This window comes from Lepidochelys olivacea (assembly GCF_965140295.1).
Source record: "Lepidochelys olivacea isolate rLepOli2 genome assembly, chromosome: 9".
Classification (NCBI taxonomy): domain Eukaryota; kingdom Metazoa; phylum Chordata; order Testudines; family Cheloniidae; genus Lepidochelys; species Lepidochelys olivacea.
Genome location: NC_140419.1, coordinates 84683624 through 84711038, shown reverse-complemented (window position 1 = coordinate 84711038; position 27415 = coordinate 84683624). Strand labels below are relative to the sequence as shown.

The window sequence follows — 27415 nt, the reverse complement described above, 5'->3', positions numbered from 1 at the left end:
TGCCATCTTTCACATGAGATATTAAAGGTTTCCTGATCAGTGGTGGTGATTAAAGATCCCCAGGCATTTCTCTGGAAAAGCAGGAGCAACTGACATGGTGTCCTGGCTGGATTTCAGTATAATACTGTTTAGCTCATCTTCCTGAATTCCCATATTGCTAGAGTTGGATAAGGAATTATTTTCCATGCCTGGTATCTACACTGTTCTGTTACCGAAACTGATCTATTCTGAACCTGTGTTCTGCCACAGAACTAGTTGCATTTTGATGGTGGATTAATTTACCTTTACATATAATATGTCTGTATGTGGGATTTTCAAAGTGCCTGAAGGAGTTTGACATCCAGATCCCATTGACTTTCAGAGGGAGTTAGGTAACTTTTTGAAGAGGCCTATCCATAATTTGTAATTGAAAAAAAGGAACTCTAGAGAAATTAACTTATAGTAGAAATAAAAATGTATTGTTGAGCTTTCTTTTGACTGTGACTGCAATACCCTTTCCACGATCTGTCCTTATGGCAAAGTCCAATAGAATTTAATAGGCATGAAACTAATAGGATTTCTATAGGTATTACTCTATATGTCTATTTAGTGTAATAGCCAGTGAGATGCTTTCAATAGGTTTTTGGAACTGTCTTGTAGAATTCTTTAGCAGAGATGGAATTCTTTATTCGGTTCTAGTGACTGGTTCAAGAAAGTCTATACCAAAGTTAGTATTTTCTGTTAAATTCCCATTGTGCCCTGTATTGTGCATTGCATCTGATATGGCCCTGTATTAAAGAGTCTGTGAACATTACATATCACATACCTTATGGACTGCAATACAGTACTCAGATTCAGTGCAAAGCAAAAAGACTTTCCTTTGCTCTGTGCCCATGAAGTTGGGTGCAATTGCAGTTCCTGTACTTCCCAATGCATAGGGATTTAGCACCCCTATGGCACAGAACACCCCAAAGGAGAGAAGGCACTGGTCAGATATTTGCCACCTTACACACTGCCTGCAGAATTGACTGGCTGAATGCGACATGCTCTGGAGTTTGGGGAGGAAGGATTTGTGCTTGAAACAGAATATTTCCCCATGCTCCCCCAGGGATGGGTCTTAAAGTTACAAGGATGCTTTAAAGTTTTAAAAAGCTCAGAGATTTAGCCACATGACTCTCATTAAAGATAATGGGACCTTGTATAGCTAAAACCCTGTGAAACTGACAATTAGAGAGACCATTTCCTTGTGTTGTGGTTTCAGCTAAGATGCTTAGCAATACTCGGTTATGTCTAATGTCTCAGTTCTTGTGGTAATAAAAAGAGAACAAGAGAAGCATGCATACTCAAATATACTGATACACATTTTTGGAGTTTTCTTAATACCAAATATTAACTCAGTCACTTAAATTTAGAGGGATGGTTAGCCTGTGGTCAGGTCTAGGAATCTGCAAAATTATACAAGTGTGAAAGGAAGCTTTTGAATTAGTAAACTCCTATGGGTGTTTTTTTTTAAAGAAATATTTGTCATGCCTATAACTTGTACTAAGTGTTTTGAAAACTTATTACATACAAGAATATTCCCCAGATTTTATAAAGCTATTTTTAGCCCTGAGTGAATTTTTATGGGTATGAACAACCCCTGACACTGGGATTCATAATGGAAACACAAGCGTGGTTGTCTGTCCAGCATTTTTTATGAGCACTATATGCTAAACAAAAAAAGGTCGAGGATGGAACATTATTTTGTGATTACAAAAGAGGACTAGAAGTCTGGACTCTCTGCTTTGCTGTTCACTCACTGTGTCTTTGGGCACATCAGTCAATACACCACTCTCTGCCTTAGTTACCTGTGTGAAATCCTGGCCAATGGACGTCAATGGTAAAACATCAAGAGAGCGAGGATTCCACCCCCTATCTTTATCATTGGTAATTAAAATATTTATCTAACAGGGCTATTGTGAGGCTTAGCAAATTAACAATTGCAAAATGCTTTGAGATTCTTGGATGAGAGACACAAAAAGTGCAAAGTAATTTTAATAAACACAACATAAAACTTGAAGTCTCAGGTGAGCAGCTTCCCTGCCTTGAAGAAAAGGCATCAGTGTCTGCGATGTGAGAATGGTTGGAAATATTTTAATATCTCTAAAATGCAAATAAAATATATTCCTAAATCAAAAATAAAATTGCGGATTGACCTTTACTTAGCGATCCATGAAACCCTCCAACAGTCATGGAAATGTAAAGCAAATTGTGACAAGAAAAAGAGTGTAGGAGAAATGTAAGGATGAGGTGAGCTGTAGCTCACGAAATCTTATGCTCAAATAAATTTGTTAGTCTCTAAGGTGCCACAATTACTCCTTTTCTTTTTGCCCATACAGACTAACATGGCTGCTACTCTAAAACCTTTAAAAGTCACCACGCTGCAAATGATGTTCTGCCAACCAGAGCTGAGACCAGTCTTGCATATGAGAGATATACAGGCCATTGGATGAGAAGAAGTGAGTGTAAGGAATGCCATCCTGGATATGCCTTGATTGCAAAGTGTTCATCTGTATCTGCCCTCCAATCTAATCTATTTACGACATTTATAAGGTGCCCATCACCGTAGTATCCTGGACATAATTATGGGCCTAATCCTACAACCCTTTCTCATGAAAATAATCCCATATGTTGTCAATGGGCCAATTTGTATGAGTCAGGATTTCTCATGTGAAATAAGAGCTGCATAGATGGTAGCGTTAGAGTCAAGTGAGCATCAGCATCACATCTAGCAGTCCATAGAAGTCAAAATGCTAATGAGAGCTTTTGCAGTGATATAACCAAGATGAGGAAGGAATTTTAGCTAGAATTTCCAAAAGTTCCTGAGAGCGTTAGGTGTCCTGTTTACATAGAAATTCTGTAATTATGAGGGTTGATCCTTGGACAATTTTAGAATGTCTTGCTTTTTCCCCTCTCAAGTTCATGCCCTTTTCTGAAAACCAAATGGTTGAATTTATACCTGGTCTAATTCTGGACAGGATGTATCTTACTCTCCATACTGCATCTTGTTCTCTGACAGAAATGTTTGATCTCCAATTTATCTTCTTTGGTTGTTCATCCACTGAACTTACTTTTGTAGATACATTTCCCAGTAATGTCAGGATGTTGACTTGTGTTTCTCTCTAATAATAATAATTAATCATGAATATTTTTCATTATTTGTTTAATTTTTGTTGAAAGTTATTGGAAGTTAGGTGCCTAAATCTTAGGCCACTTGAAAATGCTGGTCTGAATCTCCAGTGGATATCATGTGATGAATGTTTGAAGGAGTTAAAATGGACCTTTCCAAGTCACAGTATATGATTCCCATATATATATATATATTTATAATCAACTGATTTCACATGGTACATGGCTCTTGTACACAGAAAATGTATACAAAACTATAATACTATATGTCTAACAGTGCCTGCATAATTATATTATATTTTCAGAATGTACTGTTAAAAGTGGCATAAAACCTTCCTTGAAGGTCCATTTAAATTCTGGAATGAGCTTTTTTATACTGGTTCTTTTCCATGCTGCTGTCATCTGACCAAAAAAGGCAGAAAATGGCAAGCTCATGTGAACTCAATAAAAGTTCTTCCTTACAATCGAGATTATGGATTAGATACTGAGCTAGTGTAAATCAGTATTCACTTCAATGGAATTACAGCAATGTTCACCAGCTGAGGATCTGGCCACCTATCTGAATAGCAGTGTGGTGGGTCTCTGAGTGCCCCCTCGCATGGTGCAGGATGTTGCCTCTATCTTCTGTGGCCCAGCCCTCTGGCTAAGTCACCTAAGTTCACACACTTTCTGGGGTATTGTAAACAAGTTCAAACAAAACTGAACACTTCTCCTCCCCTCTGAGGCTATTTTTCCTCTCTACTTACATACTGTATCTTATAGCTTCTCTAGCAGGAGCCTACATTTCCCCATATGTAATGCTCTATGGGTCTAGAACCCAGGCCTGTTGAACTACTAGGTAGTTAAAATCCCCAGACTGCCACCCAGCAGCAGCCATTACTAGCCTATGCTCCACTTCTCATGACCCACTGTGGACACAGACCATAGGAAGTTCCGCCTCAAGGGTTTGACAGGCAGCAGCCCCAGGTCTCCTGATTGGCTCCCTGCCCTATATAAACCCAAGGGACATTCTAGGAAGTGTCCAGGTAATAGTGTGGTTTCCTACAGTTGCTGGGACTGTTTGTGTTCTTGAACTTGTGGCTTGTTTTGGACTTTGCCTTGTGACTTGGACTCTGACCCTTGGTATTGACTCTGGCTTGAAACTGACTATGAACTCCTTGGCGACTCCTAGCCTCAGGTTTGCCCCTGCTTTGATCCTTGGCCCTGACTGCCCTCCTTAGGATCCTGACCCTATAGTGAGCTGCTCCTGTAGTCTCTGTGTACTCTAATCCTGGGCTTCTCTCAGCCAGAGAGAGCTGTCTCCTTTGCTATTTCTCCCATCCATGGAGTACCTTTAGTGTACTTATTATTTAACTTGTGCCCTCTGGCTGGGGGCCAATTAACTACTCTCCTCCCCAGGTGCAAACCATGACTAATAGGTTGCCTTGGCTAGCCTTTCAGCTTAAGAGTGCACAGAATTATGCTATGATATAGAAGTAGTTGCTGACTGGGGTCTCGTTGCAGCTGAGAGAGCCCCATCCAGTTCATCTTTCTCAAGCAAAACAGAGTTAGTAAGGAGGACTGAGTAGGACCCTGAATCTCAATTTAAATATGCTTTTATAAAACCATGATTAATGCTGCTAACCTTGTCTCTCTGAGTGAAAGCTGATAACACCTTATGTAACTCTTGCACAGAGACTTGCTGGTGTGAGAGAGCTTTCGGTATCCGAGGCACCCCATTTGAGAACATCTACAGAGAGAGTTTAAAATAAAGGAGTTTTTCTTTCATCATAAAAAACATTATAAGATATGTGGAGAAAACAAACAGCAAAGGACATAGTCACTGGTGGACTGGCTTTTTCAGTATTAACGGAACCTAGCACAACAAGAGTTTCTTTTATTCTTTCTACCCCAGCTCCCTCCTTGCCAGCTCCTGTGTGAACGTGCAGCAGTTTCCAAACTCAAGGCTGTGAAATTATCAGGCCTGGACCAAAGCCAGTACAAACCAATTTATTGGGGTCCAGCAATTAACTAAAACCTAGAAACCTTGATTAATTGTGGCAGTGCTCAGCAGGGAATGTTGGGGGGGGGGAGGGGGAATCAGGACTACACTCCATGCAGTGTCTCTGTTCCACATTCCGATTTACACTATATGTGTTAAAAAGTTTCCTCTATGTAACCACCTAGTTAGTATGTCTTACATATCTTATGTATAATAGTCAGTCTCATCACAGCTCGTATCCAGATCATTTTGTTGTCATTGAATTAATATCTTTTGGTAACCCACACAATGGGCTATATTCTTGACAAACTTTGTTTGCTAAACATTTCTCTGGGGAGTCTTCTTGGTGAACTAGCGCTGCACTGTTTCTATTCTATCCTGTAATGTTGTGTGAGGAAGATTAAAGGGTTGGTAGTTGGTCAGGTTTTGCTAGGTTAGATAAACAGGAAGCCACATGCACTAAAAACAAATTTATCAAAGCAAATGTGTTGGTTTCAATGAAGTCTCTGCAGAGACAGAAGGGTGCCCAAACAATTGGTCCATTTAGAAGTTGAGTTAGAAATCTCTGTACAGCATAAGAAGCAATTGTAAGGTGTAAATGAGGTGTTAATTGATTTGATTATGGTGGCATCAGCAAATATTGTTCATATCATTGTCATAATATCTTAATTGAGAAACAGAACTCTCGAAATGAGATTTGTAGTTACTTTTAGTAAATAAATTACTTTATACAGTGCAGACATCCAGGAAATAAATATTTAGATTCCTATTCAAGTGTATTATATATCAATTTATATATAATACAAAGCACTGAATCTAGCTATTCCCTGATGTGCCTTTTAAATTAAGACTCTAATGGCTAATGGAGAAACAAATTGTCCAAGGATATAAAAAATTGTCAAAGTAGTCCTTAAAAAAAAATAAAAACCCTGCATACAGCATGTTTGAGCTTTTCAGCAGTATTTCGCATCCTATTCCATATCCAACTGCTGCATTTTCACATTCTCATGTTTAAATAATGCATTACAGACAGTACTAAATCACATTAGGCAATGGTGATAACAGAGGCAATGCACACAGCATCCAGGCAAGTCATATGACTGGGTCTGTAGGGTGATCTGGGACGTCCACTGAGGCTGGGAGGGGTTGTCTCCTCCAGTTTCAGTGTATCTATTAGGGATTTAATGTTTTTTTTTTTTTTAAATATACTTGCAGTGGAAATGGGTTTGTTGGAGGTCATCGAACTGAATCTACAGTCCTTCACAAAGGCTGCCAGAAATGGCTGAGTTGCTGATGTTTAGCTGTGAATACCCAGCAGGCGTTCTCTGCAGGGCTGAATACAGTCAATTGTGGTATTTTTCTAAATATTAGTGACTCAGCTGTCTCTGCTTGTGAAGAGTTGCCAGGGTCACAGATGCAAGCAGACATCTCCTGCTCCCCCAATTCCTGGGGATGTGTGAAGGGAGGGGGTTTTAAATATCACCCTGAAATAAAGAGGAGAGGTGCTGGACCATATTCATTTGAGCTGTTTCTAATCTCCAAAATGGCTGCGTGATATAATCCTACGGCTTTGTGATTTCATGCGCCTGATCTCAGTGGGCTAGACTGTGCCACCCTTACTCACACTGGGGAGTACTTGCGCTTACAAGTAGCCCCACTGAAGTCTGTGGTGTGAGTAAGGGTTGCACAATGCAGCCCAGTAGGAGCTAGCTAACCATTCTCTCGCTGGGTAGCTCCGAAATAACCTCGTGAAAAATTGTTTGTTTAGTATCCTGTTGGGTTTTCATTTTGACCTTTGTTGGTCAGCTTGCTGTTTATGAAAGTAAGGAATAAAGAGCCGTGGTTAACGCAGATACAGCATAAGCAGATTCTGGACAAGATTCACTACATAGCTCTGTTAGTACACATCAGCCCCCTACTATTCCAGTCCTGAGCCGCACATGCAGCTTTGCCAAAGCATCTCAGTCATCTTAAACTGCAGCATCCCTTAAATTGCAATCCCCCGTGGTCTTCTGCTAACATACCTCAGTCTTGATCTGCAGCAGACAGCCTGAAGCTGGAAGTAGGGAATCCTTATGGACCATCTCAGAGCTGGTAAATGGTTTGGGGTAGTGCTCAGAGGCGGGACGATTTCCTATTTTATCTTTGCTCAATTTTTGCTGGCTTTAGGATAACTCTGTGAAGGTGGCCAAGCCCCAATGATTCTGATTCCATTACAAATATCCTAATCCAGCACCTTTGGGTATAATGCTAATAGGTATATTTCCCCTTTAAAGGACAGCACACTGACTGCAGTGAACATGTGTTTAGCAAGCTTCCAGCAGTCTGGGAAGGCTTCTCCTGCAAGGTGTGGTGCTCTTTTTCCTGTGGGTCCTTCTCCTCTGTGGTGGGAAACCCCTCACTAGGTCTCTGGTGAGCCCTCCTATTCTCTCCCCAGCTTCCTGAAGCATATACCCTGCTTCATACATGGTTTGCTGGTCCCAGTGTTTTCCAGGGAACTAACTCCAAAAGCAGGAATCAGGACTTTTGGGTTTTTTCCTCTATCATCTATTGCTCATGGTATGCTTGGGCAAGTCCCTGAACCTTTCTGTGCCTCAGTGTTCCCCATTTATAAAATGGGGATAATGCCCACCCTACAGGGATGGTTGGATTTAATTAGTTAATGTTTGGATGTGCTAAATATTGGATATTAGTTTTAATAAGAGGCCATAGTCTGGTAGGGTGACAATGAATCCAGTTCAAGAGACCCATGCAAAGCCCTCCAGGCCATTTTAAGCTCAATGAAGATTAGATACCGGGGAGGTGAACACCTTAGAACTGCTATAGCTGAATTAAGGCCTGCACGGAGGTCATAAGTGTTGCTTACTCATTGTTGGCATTGGGGTGGGCTTTGACCCCAGGGAATGTGTACTGTTAGAATGACTCCTTTGTGAGTCTCTCTTGCAAGGTTTTGGTGGCCTGGTAATTTTCCAGGCTGATGTCTCCTGGCTGGGGGATGACATGGTTCTCTGGGGGAAGCTGTGATTTGATAGGCTGAGGGGGCTGTTGGTTGCCTGAGTGGGTTTAGTTTATTTTTTCCATCTTATTTTTAACACTTTATTACCTGCTTTTCCTTTTATCAGTGAATAATAGTTTTCCCATGACAAATGTAAAAATATTGGACCTGATTCTCCTCTCCCTTACACCATGTAAATGAGGCAGAATTCAGTTTCAGTCAGTGGTGTAAAACTGGTGTGGGAAATCAGAATCTGATCCCCAGCTTTGGATGCTGTTTCCAGTAAAAGAGAGTAAGGACTGTAGAACTGTGTCCATACATATAAATGTCACAATTTAAACACATCCCTTGTAGGGATGAAGATATTTCTAGTGCATCAAATACACCTTGTTTTTTCCATTGCCACCAAAAGCTTTTATAATTTCTGAACAGTATTCTTGGCTGTCTATTCATGCATGTTCCCACCATTTGTAATACTTCACAACTCTTAACAGCTAATCCACGATGGTTGATTGGTTAGGACACTTACTTTATTTGAGAGGAGAGGTGAGAACTCACTGATGAGCTCTAACCCCTTTTCATTCACAAATATAAATCTCCTGTTGTAGACCAAGTATCCCAGGGACCTGATTCACCACTGATGTGAACAGGTGCAAGTCTATGGATACCAGGGGACTTACAGGATATGTCTACACTGCAATAAAAAACCTGTGGCACAGAGTCTCCAAGTCTGGGTCAACTGACTCGGGTTCATGACCTCAGACTGCGAGACTAAAAATTGCAGACATAGAATCATAGAATCATAGAATATCAGGGTTGGAAGGGACCCCTGAAGGTCATCTAGTCCAACCCCCTGCTCGAAGCAGGACCAATTCCCAGTTAAATCATCCCAGCCAGGGCTTTGTCAAGCCTGACCTTAAAAACCTCTAAGGAAGGAGATTCTACCACCTCCCTAGGTAACGCATTCCAGTGTTTCACCACCCTCTTAGTGAAAAAGGTTTTCCTAATATCCAATCTAAACCTCCCCCACTGCAACTTGAGACCATTACTCCTCGTTCTGACATAGGGGATTGGGCTGGAGCCTGGGCTCTGAGATCCATTCCCCTCACACTGGGTTTCAGAGCCCAAGCTCTAAGGTCTATGCTGAAGTGTTTAGCCCTGCAGCCTGAGCCCGAGTCAGCCGTGGCAGTGCTGTGGGTCTTTTATTGCCGTGTCAACATACCCACAGTCACTGATGCCATCCTTTTGCTGCAATTTTTTTGACCAGCTGGTCACACTAGTAGGAGAAATACTTCAGGATCTATGACCCTATAACTTAAGTACAGGGAAATTCTTATGTTGCGGCATATGAATCCATTTGCAGCAATAAGACCTAGCTCTTGTATCACTTTTATATCAGTAAATCTCAAAGTGCTTTACAAATGAGGCAAGTTTCATTGTCTCCATTGTATAGAGGGAGAAACTGAGGCACAGAGAGGACAAGTGATTTGCCCAGAGTCACCCAGCAGACCAGGGTAGAATTGAGAATAGAAACCTGTCTTTCGAGGTCTGGTCCAGTGCTCTGTCCATTAGACAACACTATCACTAGTTAAGCTTATTCCATAGTTAAGCCCATATTCTGTTCTTAGAGGCATCTGTTTTTTTCCAGTTGATTTCACTATGTCACATGCTTCTGAATCTCTTCCACCTGCAATTCTGGGGAGGACACCCACAGGTGAAGCTACAATTTTGTCTGACATCATCAAGTCCTGCAGAGATCTTGCCATTGCCCTCCTTAAAGAGGAAATAAGAATCAGATATTTCAAGTATAAAAAAACAAGCAGGAAAAGTATTTAAAAAGTGATCTGATATAGGAACCAAAATCACTCCTCAGTTGTTGTTTTTTTTTCTTTTGCCATTCACCTTCAACATTTACACTAGGGTAACCTTATTCCCAGGAAAGGATTAGCCCAGATAAACTTTGTAATGCAACAAATTGGAGTAATCTTTAATATTAAAAGTGGAGTGATTTTTTTCTTTAATATGGAGGATTGTCCTAATAAAAACACAAGTCAGAGGCCACTGTTACAAGATCAAGTCTCCTTTTATCTTACAGGGAAATTATGGCAGCAGGATTTTCATTCAGCAACTTTAAAGCTGCACTCCATCCTTTCATGCTAAAATCACAGCTCCTCCTAGGATTATTTGAGAAGATAGTTTCCCTAGGTTTCTTATTTTCCTCAGTCTTGAACTTGGACTCCTGATCCTAACCCAGCTCTGGTTATGACTGAGTGCTGGCCATCAATTGAATAACTGTGTTTTTACAATCAGATTGGATCCTTCTCTTGTAACTTCAGACTAATTTTGTGATATTGATATTGTAGCTCTTAATTAAAATGTCAAGCATTTTATGTCTCGGGTAATGAACATACAGGGACTGCAAGGTTTTGTTCTTATATGGCTAGCCATCCAAAACATTCAGTATGTGTGATTAAAGTCAGTTAGTTGCACTAGATTGAAAGATGGCCTTCTCTTTGTGTTCTTTCCCATTTAACACACGCTAACACAATTCTGCACCTGTCTTGCTCCATGTAACCACAATGACTAATCCATGAGTGGCAGATCATTCAGGATCCCCCATTAGTTGAGTCCTGAGCCACTCATTAGTTGAAGCCTCCAAACGGGCTGAAATATGTGTGGCTCTGCAGTTAATTACAGGGCAGAGTTAGATGTCAGGGTGATAAAAATATCTGTCCAGACTGCACTGCAGCCTCCTCTGCCACTACGTTTGGGGGTGAATTACAAGTCCTTGTTTTGCAAGTATAGACCCAGATAGAAATACTCTAATCACTGTTCACCAGAGCACATTTATGGCATCCTTCTGTGCTGATGGCTCAACATGATTTCTTTTTAGTTTGCAAATCGTGTGTGTGCTGGCGTTGTGTGAGGGGTGGGATGTTGATGTTATTGCACAGGCTCTTGCATTTATTTAGCAAGTTACCAATTGATGTTGCATTTTGGTTTGAGTAGAACTGGTTCCAGTTTTTCATGAAAAATTGCATTTGGCAACAACTTTTCACAATTTTGAGTGGGGAGGGAATCTCTCCTTTTTTGTTTGTGAAAAATGCTGTGCCTTTAAAATGTATATGTATATGCAACTTTATTGAACTCGTTATTAGGTATTTGAGAAATAAAAATGTAAATAACCATTTGACCTTGCTTTTGACTTTTTAAAAATCATGTCAAATTTTGAAAAAACTAAAAGTAGGGTCATTTCAAACGCTTCAAAACAAACCATTTTGAAATTTCAAAAATGTTCACATGTTTGGACTAACTTCAGATTTTATTTAAATTACATTAAGGCACCCAATGACCTTTAAGGAAAGGCCCCTAAAAATCCTCCACTCTGCCTAAAGTCCCTATGCACCATTAGAGCAGCGTAAAGGAATTAAAGGGGCTGGTAGGGACTCCTGCACCCTCCCACCCAATGCAGAGGAATTCTAGGTTAGTGTAAAGACAGCTCCTTCTCATCTCTCTATGGCAACTCTGGGGCCCTCAGGGAACAGCTGACCCTGGGATCACCCATAAAAGGGGATTCCCTACACAAGCGAGGCCAGACGGTATTAATTTTCCTGGGAAAGTCTGAAGTGGAGGAGATGATGAACTTGCAACATGGAGACTCATTCCAGCCTCCCCTTCTCCCATGTACACTTCCAAAACCTTAGTCCTTCAGGGGGTGTGGAGGAGGAAGTCAACAGTGCTGTGGAGATGGCAGAACCTCACCCCTTCTGTACAGGAGGGATAGGTGCCATGTAGAGGGTCCCTTATGTGCACAGATCCTTAGGGGATGATCTGTCACATTGTTCTTTACACTTGGCAATCATCTTACTAATGAGTTATGTGGGTCACTGGCATTTTGGGAGCACTATCTTAAGACAAAGGTATGGTCTAGTGATTGGAGCACTGGGCCAGAAGCCAGGAACTCCCGAGTTCTAATTCCAGCTGTGACTCTGTGGCCCAGGACAAGTCACTTGAACTCTCCCAGCTTCCCCATCTGTCAAATGAACATAGTAAAGTATCTACCTCTTGGGGATGTTATAAGGATTAATTAGTAAATGTTTGTAAAGTGCTCATTATTGTTGTTAAACCGGTAGCTTCACCCTCTCAATCCCACAAAGAACTTGATTCACTTTTCTATATTTTTCTCAAGGTTTGAATTAAAAAAATCGGTCTCTGAAGATGTGGTTCATCAGCATTGAAATAACCACTCTGAGGTCTTGTTCCTGCATGTGACTAAAACAGGGATTCTCTATGCTTGGAGCTCTATATTCTCTAATAGTCTGCTGTAGAGAAAGACACCTGCTCTGTGTCTCACTGCAAAAGCTCCTAGTATACTTTATTATTGTCATAGCACGTTACTCCAGTTCTATCCATTTTCTCTACGGAGGGCCTAATATCTCTGGATATTTGGGACATGAAGTAGCCAGAGGACGAGATAACATCTCGCTAATTATGGTCTTGAAATATCATACAGATCTTGGGCCTGAATCTGAGCTAACATTGGTCTTATGTCAGTAACTCAGCTACCTTCCATACAGTCTTACTTCTCATTTGCACCAGTCTGAGAATGAGCAAAACCAGACCCTCCTAATGTAAGTTCTTGGCCTTTTGTAAATTAGCCACAGGCTTAGAGGGCACTAATCCCGCTGTGGTTGCTGGTGGGACTCTTAGATCTTTCTCAGAACCTCAGTGACGACAGAAGTTGGTTTGAAGGTGCATCAGTTTCTTGTATTAATTTGCTTGGCTGAGAGACAGCAATGAAAGAACATCAGAGTCCCTCATGGAGGGTTATTTACCAGAACATAATATGACTGAGGGAAATGATCCTTCGAAAACTCTGTCCTGTAAATTAACCACTGTTTGGCACCAATCCTACTCCAAATGAAGTCAATTGTAAAAGTCCCTTTGATTTAAACGGGAGCAGGATCAGTCCATCCAGAAGCTGTTGGGGCTTAATTTTTTTTAATTGGTATCTAAATGAAGCAGAAAAGTTGACAAGGAGTTATTGCTCTTTAAATGGGTGAGGGAGATGATAGCTGTTTAATGGGGTTTCATAGCTATGATATATTTTGAAAAAGAAAATTCATAGCTTAAGGTGTTGTTTTGCCTTTGTGATTAAAGTTGGAGCATAAACATGTTACTTTCGAGATATGTCCTGCTAAGCTTATAATAAATAAATATAATAAAATAAATATAATAAAAATGTAAAAAGAATTACCTTGATGAAGATGCCTCATTTAATTTTAGTGGCATTCCGTCAGTGGTAGCAAAAGTCCAGTAAATGGCTTTGTAATTCACCATATCACGAAGTAACTTATTAAACAAACAAAATATCAAAAGCAAAGCCCCACAAGAATAGAAGGAGGCATTAACCATGAATATTTAAAACTGGACTCCTGTCCTGAGAGTTGCTGTTCCTACTCATGCAAACACTGACATCTAGTGGTGGAAAACGTGTATTGCCAGGAAGTAATTACACAACAACTTGCTTGGGTTAGTGCACACATTGGGGGCGAAGGTCTTTGTTTCCAACTAACGATTTCCATCAGAACGGAGTAAACCGAGTAATCTTGTTGTTGTACTGTATGGCGTACATTTACAAAAACACAACCAGCAGTGAGCATTGGTGAACTGGCATGTCATCAGGCTTCCAGGATGCGTCAAAACATACAGGGCCTGGTTCTGACCTGTGGCACTGGTGTAAAACCAGAGTGACTCCATTGACAGTGTGTTTACTTACAATGTAGGGACCAGATTCCAGTCTCAATTACATCAGTATAAGATTGGAGTGTTACCCTGGTATCTGAGACTGGAATCTGGCCTCTATATTGTAAGCTAACACTTTCAGTCCCCAGAGCAACAGAAGACATGCTTAGACTTATCTGTATGCAATAAAATTAGAAGAGGTTAAGAGAAAACAACGTTTACATGGGGCAAGGAACCCCCCAACACCCTCCAGAAAAGATGCTTCCAGATATCAGATACATTGCGTGGGGCAGTGTGACAGAGAAGCCTGCACTCCTGCTTTCTGCGCTGTGCATGGTCTATGGATAGTCTGAGCATTTCAGTCTCCAGGGCTGATGCTCTGGCCCATTTTGCCTGCAATAAATTCACTAACATTTAAAATGACAGGAATAACTTTCTTTCCCCCTCAGCAGGTCTAATTGTCTCCTGTCGAGCTCTTGGTAGCCTATAAATGTATTTAGGGACCCTTTGATCTTTCGAGAGGGGAAATAATTATTCTTTCACAATAGGATTTCTTTGGCTCACACCAGACTCCTGGCTAGTTATTTCAACAACCTCATGCAAACAGTATTACAGGATGATTCAGTGGGAGATTTGCCTGAATAAGGACCCCGCGATGGACACTTCCTTTTCCCACTTGCTCATGGGCAGTTCCCAGAGGTCTTGATTTTCCTGAACACGCTCGGAGCAGCATGATTCTGTGAATAAATCATTTGACTGGGACTCATGAGACCTAGCCTCTGTCCCTTGCTTTGCCATTCACCTGATGTGTGACTTTGGGCAAATCACTTAATCTTTGTGCTGGTCCCCTCCACCTTTTGTCTATTTAAATTGTAAGCTCTTTGGGGACTCTCTCTTGATGTGTGTATATACAGTGCTTAGTACAATGGTGCTGCAATCTTGGTTGGGGCCTCTAAGAATTACTGTAATACAAATAATGAGTAAAGATAAGCACATGTAAATGTTTTGCAGGCTTAGTGCCTGAAAAAGTAACCATGGCATTTCCCATTACATCTTTTGCAGCTGGTGTCCAGTGATGGGCAAAAAAAATCTCTTCCCTCTTCCTTTAGGTTGTGAAAAGTCTGCAATCTTACCATTGCTTTCTACCTCATTTCACTCACTTGCCATCATTCCCTTATACAAGTGACACATGCTAAAGGGTGCTTTCAGATTAAGCCTTGTTTCTTGACTCGGACTGTAACATTCTGCTTGGATCCCCAAACTGGGTTGCCATCTCTGAATCTTTCATCTGGATTTTTCAGAACAACCCAGCTGGACTGAACATGCTCTCTGGAACACTTCCACTTTTGAACAGTCCTTTCCCACAAGTACAACAGGCTGCTAGCTGCACCTGAACAAAGCTTTAGGAGTTGACCTGCTGTGGAAACGTGAGTTGCTAACCCATCATTCTACTCACTAACTTAGTAAGCAGATGTTTATTATTATACAGCATAAGCTAAAGTAAAAATACACGATGGTGAATAAATGCATCATTCTTCATTAAGGATATCAGTAGCATGATATAAAAATTGCCTAACTTCGAGAGGAATTTGTCTTCATTAACTTTCTTGTCATTATTTCAAATGCAGCCGTGTTTTGTTTTTTTTTTCCTTTCAGCTCATGGTTCCTAAGCACATTCATTTCCTCTGGGGATTAGTAAATAAAATGTCAGTTGCTGAATTCCAGAGCAAAACACCCAAACTGAGAAAATGAAAAAGAAACAGCACTTCAAAACGGGCAAACAAAACATGAGCCCCGTCATGACCTGCCATTAAAGCCTCATGACTCTCCATGTGTCGTCAGTTGGCATATGCTACTTGTCCTCATTCAGTACCACCCCATTCACTTAAGAGAACTCATGGACATTTAATATATGGTAGTATGCTGGGATGGTGGCTTAGTCACTGATGGCCTTTCAGTTCTCCTCTATATCTAGGAAGGTATAAATGATCATAATAAGTAGATACGACGAATGCTCTTATACTGTGTATACTTTATTATTTGGTATTTGTATTGCAGTAGCATCCAGAAGCACCAGTCAGTATTGGAGCCCCCCGACCCCCCTTTTGTACTAGTCTATTATATACACACTTATAGGAAGACTTAGTCCATGCCCAGATTCTGGACTTTAATATCTCATTGAGTGCCTAATGATGGTTCTGGATCAGTCACTGAGATGGCGATTGATGTACTGGACACTTATGCTGTAACTATTGATTTCATTTTATTGCCTTATATTCCATTGGATCATGTGCGGTAGGATGGTGTAAACAACTCTTTCTCTGGTTCAATTATTATTTGGTATTCCATTGTTTAAGGTGGAACAACTTCAGTAAGAGAGATTGAGGGAGACCCAGATCAGAATATTCCATAGCTAGTGGCTAGGGAATTCACCTGAGAGGCTGAGAGGAATTCACTCCTCAGGAGGAGTGAGGACTTGAACCAGGGGTCTCTACATACTGGGTGAGTACCCTAGCCACTAGTCGAATGACTATAAGGGAGGGTGTGGTCAGAGGCTGCCTACCAGATCAGGCCCCCATATGTGTCTTGGGTAGCTGAACACTCCTCTTTCCTGGTTTGTGAATTGCTCTGGGGCTTAAGAAGAAGGAGGCTGTCCAAGCACATAGTGAGTCTGCAGTGTGCAGACCCAGAGGAGAAAAACATAGGGCTGGAGTGAGTTTAAGCATCTCCAGGGTTAGGTGGCAGCTGAGCGGAATTTTGTGAGTTGTTATGTGACTCAAGTGCCTAAGTATCTTTGTGACTCCTACCCTGAGTATGTTCTGCTGTGGTTAGTGGATCAGTTAGCATCTCTCCCTTTCAGACTCTGCTCCTCAGCCTAGCATAAAGCCAGTTGAAATTATACATATACACACATACTGTGTGAGGTTTTGCATATTTATAAGGTGCTGGTCACCATGGAATGTGGGTGCTAATAATTTTTGGAAATTGAGCAGTCTGTGAATGGCATAAACCAGAGGACAAAATACTCAGGCACCTGAGTAAACAGTCCGATTTTCCTAAGTGCTGAGCACCCAGCAGCTTAAGTGAATGAGACCACTTGAGGGAGTAAAGTTACCACTCAAGTGCTTGCAGGCTAAAATTAGGCCCCAAATAAATTATACAAATGAATGGATCATGCAGCAGCTGCACCACAGGATGTCGCTAGGGAGCTAGCAGAAGGTATTGTAGTTAGTTGTATTTTACAATCTTCCCTCCTACACTATTCCAGTACTTGCATGTAACTTAATCTCTTTCAACTTCTCTGACTTGCTCCTTCGCAAGGGAAATCATAGTAGGCACAGAAGGATTAAGAACTTAACTTTACTGCTCTGAGAAGTAGGATCGGGGCCAAGAACAGACCCCCGAACCATTTGTCTGAAGCACTGCACACACGCGTGTACAGAAAACGTATGTATATTTACTGTTCTGTAAAGCATTTTGATCTTTTGATGACCCTGTAGCACTGACTTGCAGTGAGATGTGGGTTCCTGGGTCACTTCTGAGGATGGGTCACTTGGGTGGTTCTGAAAATGTTACCCAGATTTTCAGGGGTATTTGGGTGCCTCGGTTGCAGATTGGCGCCTCTTCATCCAACGTCCTGAAGCAATGAAACATAGCACCGAGTGTGTCTAAACATGTACAATCGTTCGTGGTTGATTGTACAATTAACATCAAGTTAAGCGCTCTGCTGTGCGTGTCTACCCCTTCCTCTATCGGTGTGTCTGTCCCGGCTAGTTAGACCGGAGGCGGGCAAACTACAGCCCGCGGGACCCTCTTGCTCGGCCCGGGAGGCTACCCCCCGGCCCTTCCCCCGCTGTTCCCCCTCCCCCGCAGCCTCAGCTCACTGCGCCACCGGTGCAATGCTCTGGGCCGGTGCTCGGTGCTGCGCGGTGCGTAGCTGGCTCTAGCCTGGCGGCGCGGCTGCCTACCGTGGTGCAGCCGCGCTGCCAGCCACCGGTCCTCCAGGCAGCGCGGTAAGGGGGCAGAGGGGTTGGATAGAGGGCAGGGGAGTGGCTAGGGGTCGGGGCGGTCGGAGGGCAGGGAACAGGGGGGTTGAATGGGGGTAGGGGTTCCAGGGGGGCAGTCAGGAAGGAGAGGAGGGGTTGGATGGGACGGCAGGAGGCAGTCAGGGGTGGGGGGCAGTTAGGGGCGGGGGGTCCGGGGGCAGTCAGGGAGAAGGGGTGGTTGGATGGAGCAGGGGTCCTGGGGGGGCAGTCAGGAAGGAGAGAGGGGTTGGATGGGGCGGCGGGAGGCAGTTGGGGGGGAGTCCGAGGCGGTCAGGGGACGGGGGGAGGTGCATGGGGCAGGGTTCGGGGGGGGGCGTCAGGGAATAGGGTGGGTTGGATGGGGTAAGAGTCCCGGGGGGGCCATCGGGGGCGAGAAGCGGGGGGCGGAGCCGGGCCAAGCCTGGCTGTTTGCGGAGGCGCAGCCTCCCCTAACCGGCCCTCCGTACAATTTCGGAAGCCCGGTGCGGCCCTCAGGCTAAAAAGTTTGCCCGCCCCTGATTTAGACTGAAGCTCTTTGGGGAAGGAACTGCCCCTCTCTGTGTTTGTACAGTACCTAGCACATGGGAGCCCTCTTCTGGGTTGTCCCTAGACACGACCATGTTTTTTTTGGAGGAAACTACCTGTGCATCGAAAACATTTAACACAGCACCCAAGAAACCATACAAAGAATTAGCAAGAGGTAGACGGATTTATATTTTAATCATGAATTGTTTGAAGATGTCCCTTCCTATCGATGCTTGTCTCAGAGTTTGGCACACAGAGAGAGAAGGGTGTGTTTTTCCTCTCTAACAGCCTGTCACCCACGGGACTTGTACGAGAGAATAGGCCCAGGACGTCAGAAAAGGGGACTGCCCTTTGTCACACAGCTCACGACAATCTCCACGTGTTATTTAAATACCTCGTCACAGGGGGGTCCCGCGGCTTCAGGTGCTTAACTTGGCTCAGGGCGGGGGCAGCGGGACCACTCGGAGCGCAGTTCAGCAGCCGGGAAGCGGTGGCAGCCTCCCGATCTACTGTTTGTGCTTTTCGCTCCGTGCCTCGCGGCTCTGAGCAGGGCTGGGCCGCTCCTTTCTTATTCCGAGCCGGCTGCGGCTGGGGGACTCCCGCTGTCTGGCTGAGATTCGCCCGGCCCCGCGGCCTGAGCCGAGCGGGCTGCGTCCACCTGCGCCCCCCTGGCCCCCCTCGGCCCCGAGGGGGGCGTCCACCTGCGCCCCCCTCGGCGTGGCAGCTGGGCTCTGCACCTGCTCCGCAGGGCGGTGGGGCACGGTGCCTGCTCTTCGCCCGGCCGGCTGCAGCGGCGGCCCCCCCTCCCCGGGAGAAGAAAGGGGGCCCTAAATCCTGGATGGGGTGGAGAAGGCAAACCGCCCTCCCCATCCCACTCCCGCTGGGAGCTCAGCCTGCAGGCAGCGAGGGGTGCGAAAAGCCCCCCAAGTCCCCCCCACTTCCCTTCTTGGGGAGACTTTACCCAGGGCAGGGGGGTGAAATAGATCGACCCCCCTCCCCTTTCTTGGCTTCTCTCCTCCTCCCCCGCCTGCCGCACTGGGGAAGGGGCTGGGCCGGGAAGCGCCCCTGCGGCGGGGCGGTGGACGGACTGAAAGCGAGAGGAACATCCCCCCGCCCCCGCGCCTGCAGGGGGCTCGGCTAGCCCCGGCTCGCGGGCTTCAGCGCAGCTCGCCCCAGGCCGCCTCCGGTTAGGGCGCCCGGAGGAGGCGATAGGGGAGCTGGGACCCTGCAGGCCCCTGGCGGAGCGAGCGGGACACGTGCCCGGCTGCCGGGCGAGCAGCCCCTGCCTCGGGACAGGCGCCTGGGAATCACGCCCGGGGCGCTTTTGGTTCCGTAGTGCCCAGTCTGCAGCAGGAAACACCCTGCAATCTAATGTGGACCCCCCCCCCCCGCGTGTGCAGATTTAAACACACAAATCCCCACCCTGGCAGGCTCCCGCTCGCCTCGCGGATGGGAAATCGCCTGCCCTTCGGCGCGGCGACTGGGAATCACCCCTTCTCTCCTCTCCGCTGGGCTGAGCTCAGAGGAAGGAGGGAGGGGGAAGGGTTTCACTTCCGCCTGCTTGCAGGAACCACAAGCCCCCAGAATATATTATAATAATAATCTAGATATATATTTTTTGAAAATAAAGAAACCCACCGGCCCGAGCAATGTGGAGCAGATGAGCCCTCCGAGATCCTGCAACGCCTCAAGAGAGAGCCGGCAAAGAAGCTGGAGCATCCCTGAGGAAGCGTCTGGGCTGCTCGCCTCCTCCTGCCAAGCGGCGACGGGCAAAGCCAGGGAGAGGAAACGCTCCCTCCCCAGCACAGAAAAGGCGAGAGAGAAGGTCTGTCATTTGCTTTGTTACCTTGCCAGCTTGCTCTGCAGAACTCCGTCTGGGGTGGAAAAGAAAGGCAGCTCGTTTAAAACAAAGCCAGGGAGTAGATCTGATGCGGCAGTGAGGGGAGGGAGTCGGGGTAGCAACTGGACAGTTTCATCACTTGTCAATTGCAAAACTCTCCTTGTCAGTTTCAGCGGAGGGGGACAAGCCTGTCTCTCTCTCTCTCTCTCCCCATATTTTGCCGGACCTGGTTAGTCTGAGACTCCAGGGAGCAGTGTCTGTGTGACAAATGTTCTTGCCTGCGCCTCTCTGCTGGCAGTGTCTGCATTTGTGTGAGGAGGACTGGAGGGGTGTGTATGTACACAGATTGAAGGCACTTAAATAAGCAGTGTAACTGGAGCCAGTGCTGAAGGGGGAATGGAGAGCAATCGCTATCAGTGCTTCTTAGAATATACCTGTGGGCCAGGTTGTCTTTAATCCTGTGTCAGAGTACAGTGGATGCACATGGCTGCAGTCTGGGCTTTACCTGTTCTACGTAGCCCCATTGTGAGAATAATAATTATTTTGGATAGATGGAAATTCCCTGATTTTTTGATATCTTCACTTATTTTTTTTACAACTACACACTCAAGGCTCACTGTGATTCTATTGTATTAGTCACTTTCAGATTCTCAGGAAGAGAATAATTTTAATGGGGTTCTTTTAAACCCACTCACAACCTAAAACTCTCTCTGCATTACCAGCAATTTCTATAAGAAGTTTTATTTTTCAGGTCAGGCAAAAATACAGTGTCTTAAACCACTACTTTAGTAATGTTTGATTAAGATTTTGTTTTATTGTAGTGATGAACAGAATGTAACAAACATGTCATGTACAGGGATCATGATGAACTTGTTTAGCTGAAACAAGTAGCAAACTAAAACTATGGGCCCCATGCTGCACCACTGAAGTAAAGGGAAGCTTTGCCATTGACTGTATTGGGAGCAGGCATTTTACCTTTGTTACTGTATTTACCCAAATTACAGTATTTGGGTTTCCTCTTTTTAAAAGTATTTCCTGCACTGGCCACAATGATGTCCAGTGATGATAGTGAGCAGGGAGATCACTTTAGACTTCATGCAGTAAAATCACATACACTTAGGAGCTGATGCACAGCACTGACTTAATGGGGCTGGGGCAGACAAATTCGTCTCCCTTTTTCCAGAAGCAACTGATCTAATGAAGTACCCTCCCCCACTCTCATGTGGTGCCTAGTGGAAATCTTACTGAGGCTGAAATTGCTCTCCTTGCCAGCAGGACTGACAATTTCTTATCTGAGCAAGGTTTGTCAGGTTCATACAAGGATCCAGCTTGGGATGAGCTTATCTTAACCGAAGGGATCAATGTACTGGCTGACGTAATCACTGGTGTATATTTTTAAAAATAAAGAGACAGATCAGGTGAGTTAGCACAGCTATTGCTTTAGCCTTTTGAGGAGGAAAGCTCATGACCATTTCTTAATTTTGGATCAAAAAGATGCTGGTTGCAAGTGAATCTCTCTTCCATTGCTGCTTCTTTTTGTTTATTGTGGCTGAGAAACTTGAACACTTAGAATCCTGTGTCCTTTGTGGTAGACCAACACACAGGTAACTGGATCTTATGTGCATTGGACTTTGCTTGGAATAAAATCTTATAGAAAATCTACTCACCTTATTATTATTTAGGTGGGTAGCCAAGGCACAGATAGATGAAATGACTTGCCCTAAGTCATACAGGAAGTCTGTTATCGAGCTGAGAACTGACCCCAGATTTCCTGATTGCCAGTCCAATGCCATCCCATATGCTCATGCTTCCTTCTACTTATGTTAACTTTATTGTGGATCTTCACCAGCTCCTTACCAAGTGCAGATGTGGTGGCTTGAGGTACATGAAGGTCAGTGGGCCTCCTTTGTTATGTTAGCTTAAGGTGACCATATGTCCCATTTTGGCCAGGGCAGTCCCTTTTTTTTTAAGCCCTCTCCTGGCCGTCCGATTTTTTTTTTGTCAAAAAAGTGGGGTGCAGTGTGGTCAGAGGAACATGGTGGGGGTGGGGGGCCAAGTGGGATGCCAGCCCTGCGCAGGGAGGCAGGCAGTGTTCCAGCATGCGGGAGGCTGGCAGGGTTTGCGCGACCAGCGACAACATGGGGGGGAGGGCAACAGGGTTCCACCAAGCAGCCGGGGCCAGCTCTGCGGGGGGCTCTGGAAAGCGGCTGGGGTGGGGGGCTCACATCAGCTCTCTGTGGTGTCCTGTTTTCCCTTTGGGAACTATGGTCACTGTAGCTGATGTCAAAAACCATAGCCAGAAAAGAAGAAAGCTCATCAGTCTCTAATTTGTTGAGACATACAGAACAGGGAAATCAAAGGAATTCTGTAGTTGCATTTCTGTGGCCCAACATAACTAGCTATTCAACATAGAAAAAACAGGGTATTAGAACCCCAATCCAGTTTTTAAGCCAGAAAACTTTCATCTGCGTGCTGTTACATTACTGAGCAACAGGCAGGCCTCTCATAAAGTCACACTGATCAGCGACATACCATGGGAATTGGTAATGGCGTACAACAGTGTACTTTATTTTAACAATGGGATAGAGGAAATAATTATGGGAGCAGTGAGTTGGTGCAGGTAGGAAGTTTTCAATCAGTTACTCAATCTTACTTGTATCCCTCAGTAAAATATGAAGTTGTCTTCAAGATAGTTTGAGTTCAAGTTCTATACCATATGCACAGGCTTCTGCTTTATTTGTAAAACAGACTAAAATGACTATTGTTAGAAGTTCAACATTTGTAGCTTACCAGACTAGTGAATTAATTCTCTTTCTTTCTGTCTTTCTGTCTTTCTGTCTTTCTGTCTTTCTGTCTTTCTAGAATAACTTTTCCTGAGCTGATGCCTGTGTGAAGTTGACTATAGTGTTGATCGTTAATGCGACTCTGGTAAAGAATCTATGTTGAGAAACCTAGAACTTGGTAGAATATGGGTAGAATGTGTTGAAGTGGTGTTCTCTAGTGGCGATAGCTTGCATTTTCCTGAGCTGAAATACATTTTGTTGTTTTCTGCTTGTATTGCTAATCTCTGTAGGTCCCTCTTAATATTATTTTTGTGTCCCTGGGGGTGTTTGCCATCTCTCCCTGTTCAGTAGGATTCTGTAAACATGCTGTTTGCTCCCTCTCCTGCAAGTATTCCTGCTGTGGATTGAGCACTCCCTTTAATACTACTGCTGCTATAATCAGCTGCCCTTCCTACAGCTCTTGCCAGCCAATCTCAAGCCCACACTGAGTTTACAGAAGTTGTCACATAGTGGCTCACATCAGAGCAAACTGCCATTTAAAGTGAGCCCGTGTTTTGCTGTTAGGGGGTCTGAGCACAACAGCCAGGGAAGGGGGTGCCTGGGTAGCCAGGGAAAGAGGGCTGGGAGTGGAGCTCTTGACTTGACTCTTTTAATGCGCAGCCCATGGCTTCAGAAGAAAATGTATTATCTGTTTTTTTATAAGCGATCCGCTCCAAGAGGAATCTAGAGAGGAGAGGTGCATAAGGCCCTGTAACTGAGTGAGGAGGCCTAGTTTCAGTGTGTTTTGGATCTCCTTATGGCTCGATTAGAATTTGTAGTGTGGACAGGACTTAACCATAGCTACCTAATATGGTAAAACCCTGGGCAGTCATCGAATCATAGAGAATCATAGAAATGTAGGACTGGAAGGGATCATGATGGATCTTCTAGTCCAGTCCCCTGCACTGAGGCAGGGATAGTATTATCAAGACCATCCCTGCCGGTCACATCTATCTAGTCTTTGTGCCAGTGGAATCAATCCCACACTAAGCCTAACTTTATTTACCAAGTGCATCCTTATTTTGGGGGTATCTCTCCCTCAGTGGAGAGCTTTGTGTCCAATCGTTTAACCTAGTTATGGGGCTAGGTCTTGCCTCTACCTTTTAACCATGTGTAACTGGGTTGTTTGAGTCAACAATAGGTTTTGTGTAAACTGAGCCTTACTAATGATGTAATCACTCAGTGTCAGTTGCAATAAACGGGGAGATTGGAATTTATATAAGTGATACTTTCTCCTTTACACAGTGTAGTCTTCAGAGTTGATAGTAATAATGGTGATAAATCTTTCATTTACATTGTCAGTTATCACAAAGAAGGCCAAAATAATTGGCAGACCTTTACCCACCACTGAAATGCAGCAATAGTTAAACAGTGTACATTCAAATGATACAACAGGTTGGGACGGTCTGTAACCTCCACTTCTGTATGGTGTAGCAATGGCGCCCACAACCTAACAGAAAGCAGGGGGTGAAACTTTCTTGCATCTGCTTTTCTGACTGGAGAGATATGAATATATATAAAATAGCTTCAGTCAGCCAGAGCATTACAAATATATCACAGCTCATGGTGCAGAAGCTAGGATAGCAAAAATTAAAATAAAAGAATCAAATTTTATTTGCACAATGTGAACACATTTTTAAAGGGGGTTTGATCTCCCTAACCAAATTCAATCTGAATATTTATCTATGCTAGCAGCACACATTACATCTGAAATATTAAATACCTAGCTGCCTTGATTGTTTGTTCATATCTTAGCTGGCAAAAACTGTGCTCCTGGAGAATTGCCATTCCTGAAGGTTATTTTTACAGAGGTTTTGGACTACACACACACATGCTTACAGACTACAGACTTCATGCTCCCTGGTATTTTTAAACAGATTGTCACTAGCTGGCAGAACAGCTGGGTGGTAATGTTCTGCAGAGACAATATTGGCCCTAAAATACCCCATGGCATCAATAAACATCACCTTAAATTATGCAGATAAACTACTTTTAGCTATTCTAAGACAGATATAAAACCATGAATCTCCCAATTCTGTGTAGAATTAATAGCACTCTAGGGGCTGTTGACCAAGTCAAAGGCTTAACCCTTCGAATGGGGCTAGGCTCTCTGTAAGGGCCTTTCATTTTTATTTATTTAGTTAGTTCTGATCATTTTCCTTGTAAATTTTGCTCCATTGCATCAACATCCAGAAGTTTTTGTCACTGCTGGGGGTTCTTAATCTAACCGTTGTCTCTGGCTGCAGGACCACAGTCTGTTGAGAGCACACCAGGATATACATGGTAGTTCCCTGAGTGGGTTAAGATTCTGAGCTGTCTGAAAAGTTAGCTGATGCACTGTTGGGGGGAACATTTGGGACACTGTAGAGCTCTCCGGTAGCGATGCTAAACATCTCAGGTGTTTTGCTGGGGAAGTTCTGTCTGTTTTCTTACTGAGTATTTCTCTTTGCTCATGCACTTTATTTCATCACCTTGTCCGTAATTTAAACTCATACTGGTTTTGTTGCAAGAATGAGGATGGAATTATTGGTGGTTTTGGGGTTAATGTTTGTAAATGTTAATGGAGATGGGGAGTCTAACTTTGTGGAAGTGGAAGCAAGCTGGATCTGAACAGCTTGATGAGCTGATAGCTGATCCACACCTTGCTGAAGAAAGTCCAGATTAAGTACAATTATGATTTGTATTATAGTAGTACCTAGGGGCCCAGCCAAGATTGGGGCCCATTGTGCTAATGAGGGTGATGCAATGTTGAAGTAGCAATCAGAGGTGCCAGGTCAGGTAATTTAGGTCCTGCAATTTGCACATCTTTTTAAAGTCAGTCTGTCGGTAAATATACGTCTCTCTGTATCCCTCTGATTTAAATATTGGTCGCTTGGGCTCTGCAGTTCTTGCAGCTCCTGATGTCTTTTCTACAATACAAGTAAACCTGAGGATCATGCATTAATCCAGGATCCTGGGTCTGCAAAACTTGGTTTATGTTTGAACCTTCATGCAAAGCTTCAAATGTATTTTTGTGCAATTATTCAGGGTGGAAATGATTTTTTTTAAAGACCAATCAGGCTCAGTAGCTGTGGGTTCCTGGTAGCAGAAAGCCCGTGGGAAGGGGTGGGAAAGCAGTGCTATGAGTTGGTTGCAACCCAGCTCTCTCAGAGGCTTAGGGTACATCTACAATGAATATAAGATGTGACTGTAGCCTGGAGAGGTGAAACCACGCTAGATTTAATTTAGTTTGTGGAGGTAACAATAGCAGTGAAGATGCAAAGGCAAGATCCTGGTGCAGGCTAGCAACTCGAATATGTTCTCAGAGTCCCAGAGGGGCTCATACTGGGTCGGCTAGCCTGCACTGAATCCTGTGTCGCGACATCTTCACTACTACTGTTACCTGCGCTAGCTAACTTAAAGCTAGCATAGGTATACTGACCCATGCTACAATCACACCTTCATTTGCTGGGTAGAGGTACCCTTATTGCCATCCCATCCATGCAGCACAGAAAGTCAATGAACTCTATACTTTTCAGAGTAGCAGCCGTGTTAGTCTGTATTCGCAAAAAGAAAAGGAGTACTAGTGGCAGCTTAGAGGCTAACAAATTTATTTGAGCATAAGCTCTGTAGTGTCCCTAGTGGTAGAGAACAGACCTGATTCTGATATAATGAATATAAAATGACCCTTTATTCAGGCTATGGGAAACAGGTGGACCTCGTAGTGCTCCCTGGCTCTGGACTAAAGTCTTGTCTACACTGAGTTTTTAGTATTGGTGTAGCTACCGCAATGTGACTGCACCAGTGCAAATCCCTAGTGCAGATATGCTGCATGAGTATAATTGGTGACTTATACTGATGTAGGTTTACCAGAGTCTGATATGAGGGGCTTAGACTGGGTCAGCTACACTGGTGCTATAAACCACTGCAGACAAGGCCTAAACACAGCGTGAGCTGTCTAGTCCAATCACAGAGGGGCTTCCTAAACCCTGGCTTGGCATATATGTTCATGGAGTGGACTGCTGACCATAGTACAGTCCTGGGCAGAAGAAGTGCTGAGTTTCCATGAAGCCCTGGCCATTTAAAGCTGATCTCCCAGTACCGAATCCACCCTTTAGAGCAGCTGCCCCGGCAGGATTCAGTTTGTGGATGTGAGTGTGGTCCATTATTATTTGTGCTGTGGTAGGGCCAAGGAGCCCTAGTCATGGACTGGGACCTCAGTCTGCTAAGTGCAGTACAAACACAGAATAATAAGATAGTCCCTGCCCCCAAAGAGTTTACAATCAAAGTGTATCCAAGAAAATGCCTAATCCATTAGACAAATTAAGGTAATGAAGAAACAGCTTTGAAAATAAT

The 27415-nt window shown here is 44.0% G+C and overlaps 2 protein-coding genes across 2 annotated transcripts in view; one reads left to right on the top strand and one right to left on the bottom strand.

The window, feature by feature from the left end:
• Positions 1-27415, top strand: part of PAK3 (p21 (RAC1) activated kinase 3) — a 217470-nt gene that overhangs the window by 3542 nt on the left and 186513 nt on the right. The window contains exons 2-4 of the mRNA XM_084638916.1: positions 2358-2477; positions 15170-15295; positions 20049-20243. The gene's annotated coding sequence lies outside the window, so the exon portion shown is untranslated. The remainder of the gene's footprint in view (positions 1-2357; positions 2478-15169; positions 15296-20048; positions 20244-27415) is intronic.
• CHRDL1 (chordin like 1) overlaps positions 1-27415 on the bottom strand; it is a 161395-nt gene that overhangs the window by 55546 nt on the left and 78434 nt on the right. The gene's annotated exons all lie outside the window — the stretch shown is intronic.